This window comes from Lissotriton helveticus, chromosome 4_1, assembly GCF_964261635.1.
Source record: "Lissotriton helveticus chromosome 4_1, aLisHel1.1, whole genome shotgun sequence".
Lineage (NCBI taxonomy): Eukaryota > Metazoa > Chordata > Amphibia > Caudata > Salamandridae > Lissotriton > Lissotriton helveticus.
The window spans coordinates 305216394-305238621 of record NC_136063.1 but is presented as its reverse complement, the minus strand read 5'-3'; the positions used below and the strand labels follow the sequence as shown (position 1 = coordinate 305238621).

Below are 22228 nucleotides of genomic sequence, written 5' to 3'. Positions count from 1 at the left end.
CATGCCTAGTGCTAATGTGGTATACGTTTTAGGGGCAGGCCCATCGGGAAGCTAGGTTCATTATTCTACCAGTAGGTATTGACTGATTACCTTTATTATTGCTGATGGACTTTACATTTACTGATTATACCTTGTGATGGTTCTGGCAGCGGCCCGATTGGCCCTGCCTTGTTAATAGTCCCCTGTGAATTGCTACCCAGTGCAGGTTGGCACATTGTATATGCAACTGTGATTACGTTCTGATGTGTTCATTATACAATACACATACTATTTTTCACTTAACCTGGTGTGGAGTCTCTTTTTGCAGTGTGCCTTGCGTGTCGCCTGTGTGTGCTGCGCGGATGCTTTACACATTTCCTCCTGAGTTTTGACCGCCAGCTCTGCACCACGCTACCCATTTCTAACAGTCATACAGGCATTGAACTTGAATCAGGTACTGGGCATCTTGTCCATGTGGGAGAGAATGAGTTATGTGTCATCAGTGGAGGAGAGGATGTTGATATCATGAGAGTGGATGAGGCTGGCTAGAGGGATTATGTCTGCGTTGAAGAGGGTCGGGCTCAGGGAGATTCCTTGCGGAACTCCACAGATGAGGTCGCGGGCGCCTGGGCTGTACAGTGCCAGACTGACTGACTGGGTCCTTCCAGTCAGGAAGGAGCAGATCCATCAGAATGTGATTCCTTGAATTCTGATATCATGTAGGCATTTGATGAAGATGGGGTGGCAGACTGTTTCAATCGCTGCAGAGAGGTCCAGGAGGATGAGGCTGCATGTCTCCTCTTTCCGGAGTTATGCAGATGTCATACATGGCAGCGATGAGGGTAGTTTTCTGTGCTGTGGTTCAGGATGAAACCAGATTGAACGGTGTTGAGGAGTTTGCTGTTATTGAGGTACAAGAGCTTGGCCGGGAATGATAGCAGGGAGATTGATCTGTAGCAGGAGCACTTTTAAGAGTCCACAGATGGTTCCTTTAGCAATGGAAGGACAGTTGTGTGTTTCTAAGCATCTGGATATGTCACAGAAGAGGTGGAGGCATTCAGTAAAGGGTGTGAGCATGGCGCCGATGAGTTCTTGTCCTCTGGAATAGGTGCGGTAGGGGCAGTGGTCCTACGAGCCCCTAAGTGGTTGACTTCATGGTGATGGTGGTTCATTCTTAGGTGATGACAGGCTGTGTGGTTAGTTCTGGTTCTTTTAATAAGATCAGGAGACATTTGGCAAGTTATGTCAGGTCTGTTTGAGGGCTTAAGATGCTGTAAATTGCAGTGAATTTGTTGCTGAAGAATTGAGAGAGATTGTTGCAGAGGTCCTGCAAGAGAGTGATTGAGTTGGAGGAGGACAATGGTGAGGTGAACTTTTTCACAATGGAGACGATTTCTTTGCTTCTGTTGGTGTGGGAGTCAATGCGGTCCATTAAAGCGGCACGTTTGTCAGTCCGGATAATTTGGTGGTAGCGTCTCAGGATGTATTTTAATGTTCTCCTGTCTGCATTGTCCTGTCTCACTCTCCATTTGCACTCAGGCTGTCAACAATTGTGTTTCATCAGTCTGAATTCCTCCATGTACCAACTGGCTTGGGTGTTTGGACCTTTTTGTATTGTGTGTTTGAGGAAGACCAGGTACTTAGGACATGAGGTGAGTCTTTGCTTTGCCCCTATAAGAGCTTTTGTTTTCTTGACCTGAACTCGCTTTGTCCTCTATAAATATATAAGTTAATATGTCCATTACAAAATTTAAGGAGGGCAGTTAGGATAACACCTTAATTTAAACAACAAGGCTGTCTGTGATCAAACTAAAGTTTTGGACTTATAGACAAGGGTGCTGATTGTAAGTTGATTGAGACTGGCCTCATGACTACTGTTTTGTCAAGGCAGTAGCTCAACAACCATTTTGAAATTCACCCTAATGTGCAGGGTGCTACTCCTTTACGGTTTGGAGTAACATTTACTAGATGCTTGTTTTGCTGGTTATCTATGGTCTCAATGTTGAAGGCCTGCTAGGGCAAAACTGGGCCTTTTGCACTTTATGAGGTTGAGGTTTTCTCCTGCAAGTAAATGTTTATATAGACTATTTTATTTGCCAGTTAGTTCTATGATCCAGGCCAATCAAGTTCGAGCCCAGCCTTATTGATTAGTCTGTTTTGGCTCAAGCTTGTCTCCTAGGATTTCTCTCTGTACTCAAAAGTACTGAAGTGTATATATTTTTACTATTTGCTGGTATGAGCTTTGTAATAAGCCCAGCAGTAAAATGATAACGAATAAAGTGACCTCTAAGGAGATGACATATGTCTAATTCTATGAATTGTCCCGTAAAAATAAAAACATATTTACTTGAAATGCTAGTATATTAAGTAAACTGTAGGACAGGGACTATTGAAAAAAAATAGCCAAAAATGTAACACAAAACAGCTGGGTGATCTTTTGCTTTTTCCTTATCTAGAGTGATAATTTGATAAAAAGCTTCTCTTAGAAAAATATGTGGCTTAGGATTCCTGCTTCGAAAGTAGATTCATTGATATAACTCATTCAAGCAAATGATAGAAACTGTATTTGTCTGCAGGCAGTGAAAATCAATTTGACCCATTTGTTAATGTACTAATGTACATATATATATATATATATATATATATATTACCTACTGACGGTCGCCAGTAGGTAGTTATAGTTAGGACCTACTTTCCATAGGAAATCCACAACATTCTATTTGAATTAACTTTGGCGCTGGTGGGCAAATCTTTGTGAAATTCTCCAAGAAAATGACCTGCTCGGCTCCGCTCCTTCCCTGAAAGTTTGGGGGTGATTCGTAAAGTGGGGGCCGAGAAAAAAGGGGGGTCCCAAAACGTGTTTTCCCCATGCAATTTTCCATAGGGACCTTTAGCCAGGGCTACAGCCCGAACGGCTGAACGGAAGTACACCAAATAATTTGGCAGAGAGGTAGAGTTCAGTTCACAGATTGTGCTTTTTGTTAAATGGTGTAAATCCGTTCAGTAGTTCCTGAGAAAATCAAAAGTAAAATCATAGTGATATCTATAGACGAAGTACTGTACGCGTACGAAAATTCGTACAATTACGAGCACGAGCTGTATGTTGATTGGATGTCAACTGTCTGTCAACACTCCAAACCAGGATATGTTGGCAGCCATCTTGTGCCTCGGTAGAACCGAGCCACAAGAAAACAGTAAAACAAAGTTGAAAAATAAGGAAAGGTGGCAGGGTAGAAACATCCTGACCCTCTAGGCCTGCTCAGGGGGTCCCACATGGATCTTTAGGCCCCCAATTATTATTTTTGTTAAATAAAAAAATCACGGGGTTCGCGTATTGTACGCGTACACGGTGAAAAAGGAAAAAAAACTAGAAGTCCGTTTTATTCTTAATTAGCCATCGGTGGGGCCAAATCCCGGAGGCATTTTATTCAATAATAAAAACGAGACCCGGGGAAAGCCACCCCCTGGGGTTTTATTTTGAAGTATGCGGGGTACTCACGGCCCCCTCCCCCCGCAGCCCCGGGGACCGCCACCCCTTTGGGGCTTTTTTTAAAATATATATTTTTTTAAAGTATGTTTTCAGCTCCCCTCCCTCTCCCCCGTACACGTCCCGGGGACCGCCACCTTCCTGGGGCAGTAATAGGTAAAATGACCTTCCAGCTTTTTAATGTTGGGAGGGGGTCGCGCGGCCCCCCCTCCTGGAACCCTTGATGGTCCTGGGGACCACCACCTCCCAGGGCCGGCTCTTGCAGTGTCCCGGGATGCCTACCCCCGGGACACTGCTGTTTGCTATGGTAGGGCGGGAGCGTTGCGGCTCCCACTTTACCACAGCAAACCGCTTTCCCATTTGAAAGAGAGAGCAAGTTAATCTGCTTTCTCTTTTAAGTAGGAAAGCAGATTGTTTTTCGTCAAAGAGAGCAGCATGTAAGCTGCTCTCTCTGACAAAGCAATGCGGGCTCTCGAAGGACGCGGTGAGCCGTCTGGGATCGTGGGGGCATTGGGGCTAAAAGAAAATAGGTATTTTTGAGAACTAACTTTACTGGTCAAAAAAGAGCTATATTTCTATGATAGTATGTAAAACTTTCTGGGTTTATTTTGTGCACAAGTTGTACCCTTATGCATGCGCAGCCTCGTTTCCAAGCCCATGTTTCTTTCATTTTCTTCAAGTTCGCCAAGCAAAGCTGTCTTCATTTCAGGTATTAAATTTGCCTGCTTTCTTTTTCCGGACCGTGTGTGTCATCCGCTGCTATACTTTTGTAATATATTAATAATCATATTCTATCTATATTTATTTGAAACATATTGCCGAGGCGCCAAACGTTTATTACATACTCCGTCCACCGCCATTTTAGTAGTTTTCCTCCGTTATTTTTATTATACCTGTTACTTTCATTTTACCCTCCGCCTATCTTCTCTGTGATCGATGAGATTTCCTGCAACAGACACCACAGTGTTTGTCCTTGGCCTCTGATGTTATCAGACTTGGTCACACGCATACTTAAAAACTAATTAGAAGCACGTAAGCCACAGCCATTACAACGCGTGTTCGTCACCACAAAGCCATTATCATGCTTATGCCTTTATCATGCGTGTTAAATGTATACTAGTTGTAAAAGCATGTAAAAGCATGCATGGTAAAGGCATGCGTGGTAAAGCCATATGCGTGCTAATGAATTTGTGGTGACATGGTTATGACCGCGTTGTAATGGCTGTTTTCCCCCAGGACACTGCAGGAGCCGGGTCTGGGTGTGGCGGACTCCAGGGCATCAGGCGGTGGGCCTTGCAGCTTCACTCACACTATATAGTCGTTTTTGTGGTTTGAGGGGCGTCATTGAGGCCCACACAGTTAATTTTGTAGGAGGGTAGGTTTGCACGCGAAAATGTCGGAAGAGGTTTGTAAATGTGGTACACATTGTTTTGTTTTACTTTGATTTCCTTTCTATGTTGTAGCCCATCCAGAGAAAATATAACTTATTGTATAGCTAGTACTTTTCAACCCTACTATCAAACATCTTACTATAGTATTTCAAATTATAAATATTATTTTTGTTGTGGACCCCCCCTAAAAAAAACAAGTATATTGTTTTTTTATTAACTTTTATTAAAACAACAATAACTGTAAACGTAACTTAAAGATAATGTAATAAACAACAAAAAAAAAGAACTTTAATAAAGCAGTATTATAAAGAAATTGTGATGTGGACTCCAAAAGACGTTGGGTAGGTAATCTGCAAAACAAAAAAGAAAAAAAGAGTTTAAAGTTATGTAGATGTGTCTAAATAAGGTGAAGCTTTACAAGTGAAGGTAACACTACGATTTTACGTGTGCAGTGTGCCTAGTACATTTCACTTCTGTTATAGTCCCGCATTCAAGGGGTGTCTATATGGAAGTGCCTACTGCATTACTGAGACAAAAGTGGCACAACGGGATTGTAAATACGCCGACTTATGTCTAATGCATTGCAATGAAGGCATTGTATATCTGGGCCGCTGTGCTTACCTTGTATGAACACTGCGGCCACCAGAGTTTACAACTTCAATTCAACTCTGCTTCTACACGTCAAAGTAGACAGCAGTGTCTATAACTTTAAAAGAGAAAGAGAAATGATGTCACAGAGAGTGAGAGAGAGAAAGAGAGAGAAAACAACATTAAAACTGTCCCACAGAGTCTGGAGTTGAGATTTTTTCTGGAAAAGTCAGACGCAGATTTACAAGCTCCTTGCGCCTCTTTTCCCATGTTAAAAGTAACACAAAAGTGGCGCAATAAGCTTGTAGATTTGTTTCTCAGACTGTTGTAACCTATCTGTTGTCACTGCTCTGAGGTAAACCCTTCACAAATAATTTGTCGTTGTTTTGGAAACAAAATGCTTTGCTCACCTAGTGCCATTGGCTTGATTGAAAGAGGGTGCTCTACATGTCGAAGAATACTTCACTGTAATCAAGAGAGTTCTCCACTTCAACGCAGATAAGGTTGTATACAGCAGACTGGAGATAGCAGCGTCCAAAACTTTAAAAAAAAAAGAGAAACAATGTGAGAGAGTAAGAAAGAACAAGAGAGAAAAAGGACATTAAAACGTGGGAGAGACACACACGTCAGGGGGGAGGGTCCCTGAAGCCAGAGGTGCAACCACAGTAAAAAATATTGGGGGGGGGGGCTAGAAAAAAAATTCAGGGGGGGGGCTTAACTTCAAGCAAAAAGAAGAGTGGAGCTGCAGGGGCTGTAAGCGGGGGAAGGGGTGGGGGACATCAAAGCCTCATTAACAAGCAAAATGTCTTTAAAAGACCTGTGAAGTGCTCGGGTGCGACTGTGTGTGGGCCCAGGAAGCTATCTCGTCCTAGCTGAAGCCCCGTTAGCCCAATGTGTGTTTTGCGCGCCTGCTGCATACTACACATTCTCTCCTTTCACGGATACCTTGTCGTTCTTTCAGAAACAAGCTTCTTTGCTCACCTGTGCCATTGCCGTCGTCCTTGTTACATAATCCATCCTGAATGCCTACATCTAAAAGATATTAAAAGAAAGATGTTATGATTGGGAATTGCTACTATATTAATTTGGAGTTATATAACATCACGCTTTTATACACGTTCCTTCTCACATTTCTACGAACTGTTTGTATCATAATATTCCAGACATTTCAGCGATTATAAAACGTTCCTGCTATTGGGAAAAAAATGTATACATGTAAATTAATACACTATATAGGAGTGCATTCGTCTAAAATACTGAGTTGCGTCTATGTGTCTAGTCTGCTACAACCCTGGCTCCCTCCGATGCGTACTCAAGCCTCACTGCTCACCTTTTTGTGGATAAGACACCGTCTGCATGATGTAGTCCCGATCTCCAACAAAGAAGTCTCATATATGGTGCCGAGTCTTGATATCTGTATGGCTAACGACATACTCGTGTTCCCATCATCATCATCGCAGGCACTTCACCCGCTCAGTGCTTCAGGCACCACTAACTCAGTGACCAAAGAGGACACGCATGTAGTAGTGGGCCCCTTGTTTGGTACTTTGGGAACAACTCTAAAATGGCATACAACACGTGCGCTCGGTCTTTTTTATACATAGGGTCACGTGTGTAGTGACGAATGTGCTGGATGAGTGTGGTGGGGTGTATACCAGCCATGAGGGAGTATGTGTGTCGATCTGACAACTAGACCTGCAACTAAGAAATCACTACAGTGGAAATCTGGGCCTTGTACTGTTGTTGTGTTTTCCTGGTAGCGTAAGCACAGTAGGCTGTACTAACGTATTCAGTCTCAATTAATTTACCACCTCCACCAGGGGCTTTTAAATGTTGGGAGAGGGGTCAATAATTGTGCTGACTTTTCTCCTTTAGCGTGCAGTACTATATTGTTTTATAAAATGTATAACTTTTCAAACCATCTTTGCTCTTCCGACGTACGGCCGCTATTTCCGTAATTGCTTTTAAAAGTAATATACGCTTATTTAAAGTTCTAAAAAACTATTTTCATGATTATCCCAGATAATGTGCTCCCTTAATATGTACATTAAATACATAAATATATGTTTTTGAACAATTAGAATCTTTCGCGCCGTACGCGTACGGGGCGCCATACATGATGTCACACGAGCAAAAAAGAAAAAAGCGCGAAGCCCGCTTTATTGTTAATTAGTCTCCGAGGGGCCAGATCCCGCGGGCAATGTTTTTTTTCATAATGGGGATCGCTTCCCCCGGGTCTTTAACTATATGTATGCGGGGGCTCATGACCACCCGGAGATCCAGGGACCGCTTCCCCCCCCAGGCCCTCCCGCGCGGCCTCTATTTATTAAAAAAACTGTGCAAGGGGGTTGTAAATGTGGTATTTTGCTTTCCTTTCTGTCTTGTAGAGGATCCAGAGTAAATATAAAGTTTTTTTGCACAGCTAGTACCTTTCTGCCTGTTACCATAGTAACAGTTTTCATGGATCACTTGCGTGAGTACAGAGGTTAGAAGTTCACCACAATATGTAGAAACCGTTAGTTGTAGAAGAAGTCAGTGGAAAAGATTTGTAAGCGATTCCTTCCTGTTCGGGGAGTATTAGGGTAACGTGCTCCAAACGGGAGTTTACGAAGCTTAATGTTCATTGGCTGTGAAGTATTAAAAGCAGAAGGTTTGGCAGTCATTCCTTGCTCGTCTTTGGAACAACATGGACATTTTATTGGCTAAATTGTTCCGAGCACAAGTTTGCTCTTTATTGGGTGGGAACGGTTCACTGTTGTCAGTGATATTGTGATGCATTTTCCAAAGGAGCATGGGGAAAGAAAGTAATAGAGGGCAGGTTAGGAACACTATCAACTCTGTACAGTGCCCATCAGGTGGTGGAGAGGAATTATGAGAAAAAATCAGTCTAGGTTTGAAATAGTTTTTATTAAGCAAATACAAATAAACTTTTTCAGAAACTGTCGTTGTATATATGAAAGGGGTGACAATTAAAAATGGAATTTCATAAAATATCAGTTAAGCGTGGCATATACTTCTTTTTTGTGCTACAGTTTGTAAAAGTGTTTCCCCACATTCTTGATGATGTAAGAGGACATCAGTTACTTTTAGATAAAGTAGAATAGAAGTGCTACAACAAACACTCCCGTACTACATTATCTCAGATCAAGAGAACAAGTAAAAAACAGTTAAATACAAATATCATATTACATAGAAATGCATGCATTATTATTTTTCAAATTTGTATTCTGTACAATTCAGGAACGTGCTGTCGTAGTGCTTAGAGGTTGCAGACTGTTCCGCTAATAAATCACATACTCACTAAAGAATATATAGGATGGTACTCTTATAATATAAAGTGCAGGTCCTAGATATTCTTTAGGGAGAAGGTAAATAGGAACCACAAATAAGAATAGAAATTAGAAAATAACATTCAGAAATGTAGGGTTTATTTAATTTTTAAAGTAACAAAGTGTGCATGATAGCTATATTGTTTTTGTTCTGCTGTTTCGTAAAATATATTTCTAGAAAAAAATATCTGATCAAGTACTTTTTCATATTTTAAAGTCATATTATAGATAGCGCTGAAAAATCTCCCATTCCTCTTCTGTAGCAATAGGACAATCTATTACAATATAACTATTGATACCATTGTTACAGTAAAAAGAAAAAGAAAAAAAAATGATGTATTTAACAGAACATCCATGATGAAATACTTTCGAGCGGTAATTATTACTGAACTTCTTTTCTCCGGGAGGTGAAAAAGTTTGATCTTCGTGGTGACGGGTCATAAACTCCTCTGAGATCATGACGCTGAGAAAAATAACATGTACATATTCTCACAGCACATGATCACAAGGGGAAAATAGACTGAAAACCGCAAGCCGTATCATTGCTTACTTATCGTCATTCTTTGTGACGACGGATTGTGAAGTCCACTAAGATCACCAAGACTGTTAATATTATAATATACATATTAACAGTATGTGATCTCTAGGGGAAAACACAATAGCAAGTGGAAGATGGTGACATTGATTGTAAATGTGTAGGGTTTGCGTCGATGGGTCACCAACACCTCTCATGCTAAGTACAGTGTCAATATTATAATATAACAACTCACTATATAAAGGAGCCAGAAAAGGAGAAATGTTTGTTATAATCTATCTGTTTCTAAAAACAAGCTGCTGACGTTACAGAGAAAAAGCGAAAAACATGCAATAACATTTTTTTCTACATATAAATGTTTAAATTTTGATAAATAGCCACAAATTATAACTAAGTACTATGTCTATGCCATATTGAAACAACTTACAATTCCGGAATATGTTTGTTGACGGAAAAAGAGAATCCGATGTTAGAAAACAGAACCTGCAACATAGATTGGCGACTCAGAAATAACTCGCGAAAATGAAACTAATTGCACAGTAGGTGTGGTTTATATAGTTTTTGGTTGTTTAGTAGTCTACGGAAGGAAGCTGTGGGTCCGCCTATTTAGATGGCACATTTAGCAGTTACAAACTAAGAGTGAAGCTTACAACTGTAGTGCAAGGGTGCCTGCATTTGAGGGAATGATTGTGCAGGAAGGTGTCCCTTCCTGCACATAAACAACCACAAATCACGATTTGTAACTCCTATGTGTGCTGCAATGTGCGGAACACATAGATTGTATTGCATTGTATTGTAATTGCATTTATATAGTGCTTACTACCCCTGATGAGGCGTCAAATCGCTTTTTCAGCGAGTAGCACGCTCCTCCGGGACTCATAGAGGATTAGTGTTGAATTAGTATAGTGAAACATGCAAGTACATTTTAAGTGGTGGATAGGTTAGTCAGTTATTTGGAATTGGAACGATAGCAGAAGGATAGAGGAGGACAAAGGTTTGTATTTATATAGCGCTTGTTGACACACGCTGTTCAGGCAGCCTATAAAGGATTAGTGGTGAATTATTATGGTGAAATATGAAGTAGTTTCAGTGGAGGATATTAGTCAGTTACTTGGAGTGAGAAGAATAGCAGAGGGATAAAAGGGGAAGAAAGATTTGCATTCATATAGCACTTGTTACCCCTGATGGGTATTGAAGCACTTTTCTGGCACCCTACTCCGGAACCCATAAAGGATTAGTGTTGAAAATTAGTATAGTATAAATATGAAGTAATTTGAGTAGTGGATATGTTATTCAGTTATTAGGGTAATATATTAGTATAGTTGAATATGGAATTTGAAAAGTGAACATGTTAGTCTGGTAATTTTGATTGAAAAGGATAGTGGAGGTTTAAAAGAGTGAAGGATTTTTAGACACACAGATCCAAGTACATGGAAGGTTCATAGATGCACAATGAAAGTATGTACATGTAGACCAAAGATGATTTTTACTTATTTATTATTATTTTTTCTCTTAACAGAATATTATTTTACATGTTTATACAAAGTAATACACAAAGATAGGTGCATATCTATAGTGAAAACAAATGCTTATATACAGAGGGATATGCTGTAAATTTCTGTTTGCGTATGGCGCTTATGTGGCGAAGAGTCAAATCTTGAGTAGTTTTCTGAAGATAAGGTGGTTGTCGGTGGACCTTATGTTGGGGGGTAAAGAGTTCCATAGTTTAGCTGCTTGAACAGAGAAGGATGTGCCACCTATGTTTTTTTTCTGGTATTGTGGGATTTTGAGGCGAGATGCTCCTTTAGAGTGGTGGTTCCTTTGTTGAATGTGTTTGGTGATTTTATTCCTGATGAAGAGTGGTCCTATTCCATGTATTGCTTTGTGGGTGATACAAAGCAGCTTGAACGTGGATCTTCTGGCAACCGGCAACCAATGCAGGGCTTTCAAGGCAGGGGAGATGTGGTCTCGCGGTTTGATATGCAAGAGTAGTCTGGCAGCCGAGTTCTGAATCCATTATAGCCTTTTCATGGCCGTTAAAGGTGATCCGTGGTAGAGGCTATTGGCGTAATCGAGTTTGGACAGAACAAGGGAGATGGTAGCTTGGACCTTGTGTGGAAATCCCAAATGAGGGAAAATTTGTCGCAGCGTTGTTATAGTAGCAAATCTTGATCTTGCTTGTTTATCCGCTTGGGCATTCATCGACAGCTTGGAGTCCATGGTCATTCCGAGGTTTCTTACTTCCTTTGGTACTTTAGGCAGTGATCCCAGTTCATCAGGCCATGCAGCAAGCGGGTTGTAATGTTTCCAATCGCCACACGTGAGTATTTCAGTTTTTGAAGCATTCAATTTGAGATGGCTCCAAGTCATCCACTGATCCACGGCTCTGAGACAGCTGAAAATTGGTGATTTTCCAATGTCTTTGGGGCATTCCAGTTGAAGGAGTATTTGCGTGTCATCTGTATAGTTATAGCACGTGAGGTGAAATGTATTGATCAGTACTGGTAATGACTTCATGTAGATGTTGAAAAGCATGGGCAAGATGATAGAACCTTGAGGGACCCCTGCTTTTGTGGAGTACGGGTTGGACGAGAAAGGTTGGGACATTAGTTCTGTTTTGAAGGTAGGACGCGATCCAGTCTAGAGCAGTTCCCTCTATGCCGGCTTCATAAAGTCTGTGTTTCATAGTGTCATGGTCAACCGTGTCAAAGGCAGCTGAGAGGTCCAAGAGAAATAGCGCAGCAACCCCTTTGAGGTCAACTGTATTCTTTAGGTCATCCCAGATGGCAAGGAGGGCAGATTCAGTGCCTCTTCCTGGAAGGAATCCTGTTTGGAAATCTGAAAGTATGTCATTCTCTTCAATGAATTGTGACATATGGGTGAACACTGCTCTTTCTATCAGTTTGCCCAGGAACGGTCCATTTGTAATGGGTCTGTAGTTATCAAGGTTCAGCGGGTCCACGTTTGTTTTCTTCAGTAAAGGGCGTATGTATGACTTTTTGAGTTCTTCTGTTTTAAGTACGAGTCCAAAGTGTAATGTTTATCCGTGTAATGATTTGCCAGTTTGTCTGTGAAATCTTGAGTAACAGAATGAGTTCCTTCTAGGCAATTTGATTTGTGAAATTCATTGAGTATTTTATAGAATTCTTTATGTGCACATTTAGCATTTTGAATTCTGTCTGAATAGTACCTTTTTTGATAGCAGACTTGTATAATATGTTAATTTTCTGTAGGTGAAGTTTGTCTTGTTTGGCGTTTGTTTTGAGCCAGGTATGTTGCAGCTTTCTAATTTGTTGTTTTATGTCTTTTATTTCTAAGTTTCTCCAAGGCCCTTTTTAGGTTTCGCTGGAGGGCGGAGCTCTTAGCTCCGCCTCCAGAGAAATCTCTTGATTTCCAGTAAGGAGAATGGAATACGCCCCCCTGTCCCATTGGCTAGCTCCATAAATGGAGGCTAGCCATTGGAACAGAGATCTGTCCGTCAAGGCCGGACCAGATTCGGGGGCGTTCCCGAGATTTTTTCCCAGGGCGGAGTTACGTTTTTTCCGTTCCCTCCCCTTTTTGGCGACGTCACGCGACGTCAGCCAAAAGCCGGGAACGCCCCCGAATCTGTTCCGGCATTGCCGGCACCCACCTTCCTGCTCCGGCCGTCTTCTGCGTCTCTCCTCCCCCTTTCCCGCCCCCTCCCGCAGTCAGTCCGAAGCGCTGTGCTTCCCCCTGAGCGCTTTTTGTGCACAGCCGTTTTGGCCGTGAAAATCACCGCCGCAGCCCCGGGGCCGTGGAGAAGCCGAGGGAACCACCGCTGACGTCACCCGGGAGCCGCGCTGCCATTGGTTCAGGCTGCGGGAGGCTCGCCGGGTGACCTGCGCGGTGATTGGCTGCTGGAGTGAGGAGGAACCAGGAAGCGGACGGGAGGCCACCCCGCGCTCCTGCCGGGAAGAAGAAGGAACCGTCCTCCGGCGAGGCTCTCCCGAGGAGAGAGCCCTGCCACCGTCACCCAGAAGAGCCCAGCGGAGAGGAGCCGCCGCCGCCTCAGACAACCGGTGAGTGCGGGCGGGCTCCTGGTCGACGGCTCTATCTGTCTTATGCTTGCTCCGATTCAAGGGCGTTTTTGCGTTTTCTTCTCCTTCTGACGTAATTATGGCATGTTTAAATCTAATGTACAATTGCTAATCAGCTGCTGAGCTCTTCACAAATCCTGTCTTTTTCAAGTTTGCTGATATTGAGAACTAGGCTTTGTACATTTGCCACCACTTGCTGTTAATCCGAAACTGAAAGCACGTTCCTGCTCTGGGCTTCCTGCTGTCTACGGAGCCCATCCCGTCTTCGTGCTCGAGCCTGTCTAAAAGAGCCAGATGTACCTTTCAAAGTACACCATCTTTGAAAGAGCCCCTTTTCTGGTTACTGAAAAGCTGACAAGCTACACATTGGAGAAAACCCCTAACTTTTAGTGTAATTACACAGGATAGTGTTTGTGGATATCTGAGGGAGGCCGGAATATTCCTCCTTTTTTGTGCTCTACCTAGACTCCCGAAGTAGCTGAGGTTGCGCTGTTCAAAGCCTGGTTTCAGAGCAGGGCATAATCTGGGTAGGGTTGACTTGGCAAACAGATATACACCCGTTTGTTGCGATATACAGAGATGCTGAGGAAATAGCAGGCCTGCAGTATGTATGACAGGAGGAATACAATACCTACATGCTAAAAAGGCGTCCAGATGTCATAGTGAGTGGAATGACAGTGTGTACAATAAGGTTAATGATGGTGCCAGCCGAAGAAATGCTGAGATGGGTAGGCATGTAAGGCAAGCAGGGAGCTGAGAAAAGGGGTAACGCTACACTGTCAGATACTCAGTAGGGGATAAACATTGAAACTGTACCGACATGGTGATGGATATTTTGGGTTGACGTAAATGTGTATGGGTTAAAAGAAAACTGGACGGAAGATTCACCTAAGAAGAGAGGAGGAAGAGTCTGCACGCACAGGCTCGGGCACAGGTAGTGGGTGCCTGCGTTTGCAAAGAAGCAGTTTTTTTTTTTTTCAAGGGTGGTTTTAAAAAGTGAAAAGGAGGGTAATTCGCCATATATAAAGACACCTTTCACATTTTAGGACTATTGGTAGGGAAGCATCTGAAAAATATGGTAGAAATATTGAGCAGTCTCTTGGTGGAAAATACCTCGAAGCAATTATCTGTTATGGGCATATAAAGAATTGTAATTTATTTAGGGCACACTTCTTCCTCCATGTTAGTTCTCTGCGGGAGGCTCGCCGGGTGACCTGCGCGGTGATTGGCTGCTGGAGTGAGGAGGAACCAGGAAGCGGACGGGAGGCCACCCCGCGCTCCTGCCGGGAAGAAGAAGGAACCGTCCTCCGGCGAGGCTCTCCCGAGGAGAGAGCCCTGCCACCGTCACCCAGAAGAGCCCAGCAGAGAGGAGCCGCCGCCGCCTCAGACAACCGGTGAGTGCGGGCGGGCTCCTGGTCGACGGCTCTATCTGTCTTATGCTTGCTCCGATTCAAGGGCGTTTTTGCGTTTTCTTCTCCTTCTGACGTAATTATGGCATGTTTAAATCTAATGTGCAGTTGCTAATCAGCTGCTGAGCTCTTCACAAATCCTGTCTTTTTCAAGTTTGCTGATATTGAGAACTAGGCTTTGTACATTTGCCACCACTTGCTGTTAATCCGAAACTGAAAGCACGTTCCTGCTCTGGGCTTCCTGCTGTCTACGGAGCCCATCCCGTCTTCGTGCTCGAGCCTGTCTAAAAGAGCCAGATGTAACCTTTCAAAGTACACCATCTTTGAAAGAGCCCCTTTTCTGGTTACTGAAAAGCTGACAAGCTACACATTGGAGAAAACCCCTAACTTTTAGTGTAATTACACAGGATAGTGTTTGTGGATATCTGAGGGAGGCCGGAATATTCCTCCTTTTTTGTGCTCTACCTAGACTCCCGAAGTAGCTGAGGTTGCGCTGTTCAAAGCCTGGTTTCAGAGCAGGGCATAATCTGGGTAGGGTTGACTTGGCAAACAGATATACACCCGTTTGTTGCGATATACAGAGATGCTGAGGAAATAGCAGGCCTGCAGTATGTATGACAGGAGGAATACAATACCTACATGCTAAAAAGGCGTTCAGATGTCATAGTGAGTGGAATGACAGTGTGTACAATAAGGTTAATGATGGTGCCAGCCGAAGAAATGCTGAGATGGGTAGGCATGTAAGGCAAGCAGGGAGCTGAGAAAAGGGGTAACGCTACACTGTCAGATACTCAGTAGGGGATAAACATTGAAACTGTACCGACATGGTGATGGATATTTTGGGTTGACGTAAATGTGTATGGGTTAAAAGAAAACTGGACGGAAGATTCACCTAAGAAGAGAGGAGGAAGAGTCTGCACGCACAGGCTCGGGCACAGGTAGTGGGTGCCTGCGTTTGCAAAGAAGCAGTTTTTTTTTTTTTCAAGGGTGGTTTTAAAAAGTGAAAAGGAGGGTAATTCGCCATATATAAAGACACCTTTCACATTTTAGGACTATTGGTAGGGAAGCATCTGAAAAATATGGTAGAAATATTGAGCAGTCTCTTGGTGGAAAATACCTCGAAGCAATTATCTGTTATGGGCATATAAAGAATTGTAATTTATTTAGGGCACACTTCTTCCTCCATGTTAGTTCTTCCATACTAGTTTTCTTGGGTCGCAACTGACATCCTCGAGTTAACAAGAATCTTTTATCAAACTGGAAGTAAATGAGAAACAAGCATTTACAATGCAACGGTTTCGCCTTTGGAAAAGTTAGAGCTATTAGCAATGTAAAAGACAATGCCATTTATTTATCTGTTTTCAAAACCAACACATAAATACAAATTTTGTCATTTACAATGCCAATAGCTCAAACTTTTCCAAAGGCGAAACCTTTGCATTGTAAATGCTTGTTTTCTTTTGTTCTGTTGTGTGGTTTTGAGTGGTATCAGGAAGTCAAAAGCTTCCTGTAGCCACTCATATGGATTTTGAACAAAATGTATGGTTTCTAGATTTGTACATGATGTTAGTTGTGTTTCCAAGTGTTCCAAATTCAGTATGTTCCACGGCCGATAGGTGGATGGATGTAAGGTCGTTTTAGGTGAGTCGCTTAGCGTTGTTTTATGTTGGAAAGCAAGCAAGTGGTGGTCTGACCATGTGACTGGAGTTATACTTTGAAAGTTAACTAGTTCAGTATTAGCAAAAATGACATCTAGGATATGTCCAGCGTTGTGTGTTGGATGTGGACAATCTGATGCAGGTTCAATGAGTCTAGGCCGGTGATTACAGTTTTTTGATGGGACATATTGGGTTTATCAAACCAAATGTTGAGGTCACCCAGAACGCTAGGTTGCAGTGGGTAAACAACCTTTACAACAAAACTTTTACAACAAACTATCATTACAACGCAACTTTTACATCGCAAACTATTACAACGCATTGCTCTGGGGGGCGCTCTAGGATAGGGAATAGGTTAATTTACTATCCAATAACCTTCCCTACTATCCACAGGGACTGGAGTTGGAATAGTAAATAAAACTATTCACTATCCAGCGCCTAAAAGCATTATGCGTTGTAATGGTATGCGTTGTAAAAACCGCGTTGTAAAGGTAGGCGTTGTAAAAGTATGTGTTGTAACGTCATACATCCGTTGCAGTGTATTGTTATCAGGTTTGAGACTGTGTCTAGAAGTGCTTCTGGGAATGTTGCCTTGCTAGATGGAGGTCTTTAAAGAAGCAGGAAGTTACAGGAGGAAGACAGTGTAGGATTGCATCTTGTTAGAAGAACCTCACAATTCTTTATAGAGATGTTGTCAATTTTTATGAAATGTATTGTTTGGCTGAATACAACAGCTAGACCACTTCCTTTCTTGGCTATATGATTTTGGGTGATTATTTGATAGCCTAGAGGAATGGCTTCATGCAGGACTGGAGCCTTATCCTCTCCCAACCATGATTCAGTTATGAATAGTATTTCTGGTTTTGCATCGATGAGGTCGTAGATGTGATGCTTGTTTTTAGAGAGGGATCGAGCATTTATCAGTAGACAGTTTAGTGAGTGGCCTTTGGTGATAGTGGGACTTTGTTTTGTAGAAGAGTGATCAGTATTGTGTAGGTTTGTAGCATGTGTGTTTTTAGTGCTGGTATTAGCTGTATTAGGATAGCAACCGTGTAGCTGTTCTGTATCATGTTCCTCATCCAGCATGCTGGGTCTGCGTGTGTATGAGTTGGAGATGGTGTTTGAGAGTGAGTTGGAGTGCTGTGTTGCTTTTGTGGTGTAACATTGTTGTGAAGTAGACATGGGGAAGCAAAGTTGTGGGGTGTGGCATGTTGCTTTTATTTTTTGTGTGTGTTTAAGGCGGAAGGTGTAGGAGTCAGGGGAGCTGGTGCAGCATGTGGGTCATGTAGTAATGTTCTAAATTGTTCAATGGATGAGAGGCGGTTAGAAGAGAGGTGCTGTATTGCTGTATCTGTGTTAGGTGTGGTGGAAGAGTGAAAGCTTGGCATTGGAGTTAGTTCCTTTGTGTGGTTTGAAAGGTGGGTATATGTTTGTATTTTATGATGGCAAGTATTATGAGGTGTTGTGCTTTGGTGATCTTGTGCTGGTGTGCGTGATATGTTTTGCTTTTGAGGAGTAGTGAAAAGGGGTGCTGATGTATATGTTTCATGCAATGGATTTGGTTGTATAGTATTGTTTGTGAGAGGAGGTTGTGACGTAGAGGGGGTGGTGATGTGCTTATGAGTAGAGTGTATGTTGTGTAGGAGGGAATGAAGTAGAGGTGAGAGTGTTTATCTTAGACTGGCTTGTTGCAAGAGTTACAAAGTGTGGTGGTGTGCAGTGTGTGTGTTGTGCATTAGTGTTATTATGGTAGAAGGGAGAGGGTGTTTGTTGGACAACTGATGGAAGAATGATTATATGTTTGTTAGTGATAAAAGGTGATCTGTTAGGTGTAATTACAGCAGGGAGAGTATGTCTGAATGGGATGTAGTTATGTATGGATGGAGATGGAACAGCTATACATCCAGACCGGTTTCCTGTTTCTAGTTTTGTATTCCTATAAAAGAGAATATAATCCCTCCATAATGACGGAAAGCTCCTCATGATAGCTAAGAAGCCCAAATTCTTCTTTTGTATCTCTATACAAGATGTCAAAGTATGTCCATTTACTAAATTATCACTTGCATTATTTTATGATCTCTATTACTAGTCAAAAGTCATAGGTAATTTTTATGTCCTTTCCTTAATTGATCCTGACCCTCCTGTCTTGACCTTGATCACTAGTGGCCTTGGCGGAGCAGCACCAACAACACATGATGCTAATGTTAAAGGCAGGGTTCTTCATAGAGATGCTGGACGTGCTGAAGGAGAGTGTTAAGCTCCAGGGTGAGACTGTCTCTGTAAGCTGGTTGTCAGCTATTTTTTTGTTTTTGTTTTTTTCAATAATTTAGACACATTCACCGCATCTAGATCCTTGTTGTGCTGGGCAGCAACGTCTTTAAAAATGCTTATTTGTTTGAGGGGATGTTAGAACTGCAGGGCCACCCCCACACCTTTTGCCTTCCTCCTCCCCTTTTTGCTGAACTCTTTTTATTAGGTTTAGAATAATGGGCACTTTACCACTGTTGACCAGTGCTAAAGTGCATGTTCCCTTTCCCTAAAACATTGTAACATTTGGCTTATCCACAATGGGCTTATAAGACCCTGGTAAAGTGCACTACATATGCCCAGGGCATGTGATTCAAGTGCTACTAGTGGGCCTGCAGCACTGATTGTGTCATCTACTTTAGTAGCCCTTTAAACATGCCTCAGGCCTGCCCTTGCAGCGCCTAAATGTGCAGTTTAAACTTCCATATTGACCTAGCAAATTAATCCTGTTGCCAGGCTCAAACCTTCCTTTCAATACATATGTTACCCCTAAGGAAGGCTCTGGACAGGCCAAAGGGCAGGTTGCAGTGTATTAAAAAAGTTGAACATGTACTTTTAAGTTTTACATGTCCACGTAGTGAAAATTCTTAAATTTGTTTTTCACTACTGTGTGGCCTATCTCTCTCATAGGCTAAAATTGAGATTACCTTCTTACATTTTATAAGTGTAAGTTCCAAATGGGAGAAGATAGATAAAGTTACAAGTGCAGAGTTTCTGCACTCGGGCAGGATCTCTGCACTGAGAACTGCAGTGTGGAGATTCCACCGAGTGTGCAGACTCTGCCATGAGTGCGTAGACTCCTCACTTGTAACTTTACTACAGATCAGGTCCAATCTATGTAAGTGAGCTCAAGTAATACACATACCAACATGCGTTGTAAAGAGTTTGAATGTGAATGCACCTGGTGCCTTGAGTTTGCATGCATTAAGTGCCTTTCAACTTTAGGTTTGTTGTTGTGCACCTTCAAATTGTTGAGAACTGTCACTGATCCCGACCCTCATGTATGTATCCAACTTCCCCCTGAATTCCAGTAGTTTTTTCTTTTGTGACTTTTGTACGTGTGGCATTTCTTTTACATCGCTTAGTTAGCATGTGCTGGTTGAGTAGCCTCCTGTACAGCATTACATGGATTACAAGGTTTGTAGAGGATGAGATTCCTGCCCTTGTCAGCTATGTCTGCAAGCATGCTGATGCTGGTTGCCTGTGAAAAGCTGGCCAGAGGTAACCTCTTAAAGAGAGAGAAAGGCAGCTGGACAAAAGTGCCCAGGAAAACGCATTGTCTAATTAATGTAATCTTTACACATAAGAGAGGTCTTTTTCATGATCTTAATATGGACGATGGGGTGACTTCTCAAGGTAACATTGCAGAATGTGAGTGGTAGTTTCTCTCCTTGTGATGTTGCAACCAGGCAAAACATCTCCTAATCATGTGGTCTCATGAGAACAGTACTTAAGATGTTCTGAAGCAGGGCAAGAAACGAATATGGGGGCTTTGTGGAGGAAAGAGAGAGAGAGAGAGACAGAGAGAGGCTAGGGAAGGATATGTACTCCCATCAAGCGCTAAAATTTAAATAGCACAGAAACAATGTAAGCAGAAAATAGGGCTAGATGTATTATTTATTGTTTGCAACAATATTAATTGGTTGTTTTTGAAATTCTGAAATGATGTGGGTTGCAATCATCGCAGAGATGATGACCTGCTGGGATAATCAGACCACCATGTCTGTAATCACTTTTTAATAAAGCAAACTTTAAATGCTGCCCTTTTTCAGTCAGAGGAAACGAGGTTGCATTTAAAAAGTAATATTTACTTTTACTGTTTGTTTAAGTAGGAGTTTGCAGAGATCACCTGTACCATGGCGAACTCTTCAACAAAGTTTATATTTATATTCCCTTTTACAACTACATAACCTACTCCTATGAGGTTTGGTAAAATATCAATGTTTTGCAACTGGATTTTGGTTGGAGAACATTTAGAAGATACCTATATGGCATTTGTAAGGGATGCTTACAGATACCGGAATGGTATGAATTCGGAATCCCATTTTAATAGTTGGAAAATCTTTTCTGACTTGTAAAATGGGTACTTAAAATATATTGATTGCAAACGCCGAATTGGGGCATTTGCAACTGTTTAAATGCTTAATACTTCTGGCCTATAGAGACCTGAGTTCACTAGTAACAGAATACTCTCAACCAATCAAAAAGTAATTTGTACCTCAATGCTCTAAGGGCAAGACAAACATATGAAAAGTGAGGAAAGCCATTACATTGGGAGCAAGGAATTAAAATAAACAAGGACCTTATCAAAACATGAGGAAGGAACAAACCGAAAGCCGCCTCTAACTTTCTGTTAAAGCTGCCTGTAGCAGAGCCGGAAAAATGACATTGTGTGATAACAAGCGTAGTGGAAAATTAGTACGTATGTGTGGTTTATTTTGTGCACACTTACCAATTTCACACTAAGGACATTTTGAGATAGAATGATTCACTGCAAAACCATATTGGATTATACAAATACCATTGTCAGATTTGATACATACCTCCTAAGTAAATATTAAAACATTAATTTATATTGTCTGGCTGTCTTGAAACTACAAAGAAAGGCCTCATGTTTCTATAATGACATTTAAATAGGCAAATAGATTGGTTAAACTGATGTGGAAAATTGATCTCTATAGCCATGTCTACTATAAACTAGTGCTTATTGGGAGTATTGTACTATCTCCAGATGACAAGTCGGAAGAGGAGCCACAGCATTGTCTCAGGGTGCTGTAGGTGGTGAACCAACATTACTGCAGGTCACATCCTATCACGCATCACCGGGAAGCCAAGTAGCAATCACGAATGAGCAAAATTGCAGAAAGCAATGAAGTTAGTTCAGGATTGCCAACATCAACACCATGCTCACCACTAAAAGCCATGAGCATTGAAAGAGGAAGACCTTGCCCTGAATTAAATCCCTATCAACTCTACTGGCAAAACCCTACATTCTCATATAGCACCAAGACCATTTGAACCAATTCCACCAGTTTAACCAGAAAATAACACAATACATGGCCTACCTGACAAGCTTAAACATTTGTTTTGAATCATGTTAATGCCAAATAAATTCTTTATCTGTTTTTCCTCTCTCCATCTTCAGGATTTGTAAGAGCGTGTATTGAGTCTAGGAAGAGAATAAGGTGAAGCAGCTGGTATGCTCGACCTTGGAAGGAGATTGGGTTAGCTGCCGTGGTTCTCTTTAGAGCATTTTGCTTTAAGGTAGGGACTAAGAGAACAGTACAGAAATATTTTTATTACTTAGAAAATTATCTGGAATTTGTACTCCTAAAACAATTCCATCGTGATCTAAATATGAAACACTGGCTGTCAATTTGGCAAGAATTTTAAAACTAGCTTGATGATATAAGAATAGGACATACAGCATTAAAAGTGACAATCATCCTAACCATAACAAAAGTTCAATCACAAAACACTTCCTTTC

At 41.9% G+C, this 22228-nt stretch overlaps 1 long non-coding RNA gene across 1 annotated transcript in view; it reads left to right on the top strand.

The window, feature by feature from the left end:
• LOC144827138 (uncharacterized) overlaps window positions 1-21961 on the top strand; it is a 79398-nt gene extending 57437 nt beyond the window's left edge. The window contains exon 3 of the long non-coding RNA XR_013610040.1: window positions 21887-21961. This is a non-coding gene — a long non-coding RNA (uncharacterized LOC144827138). The remainder of the gene's footprint in view (window positions 1-21886) is intronic.
• Window positions 21962-22228: the final 267 nt, after the last annotated feature.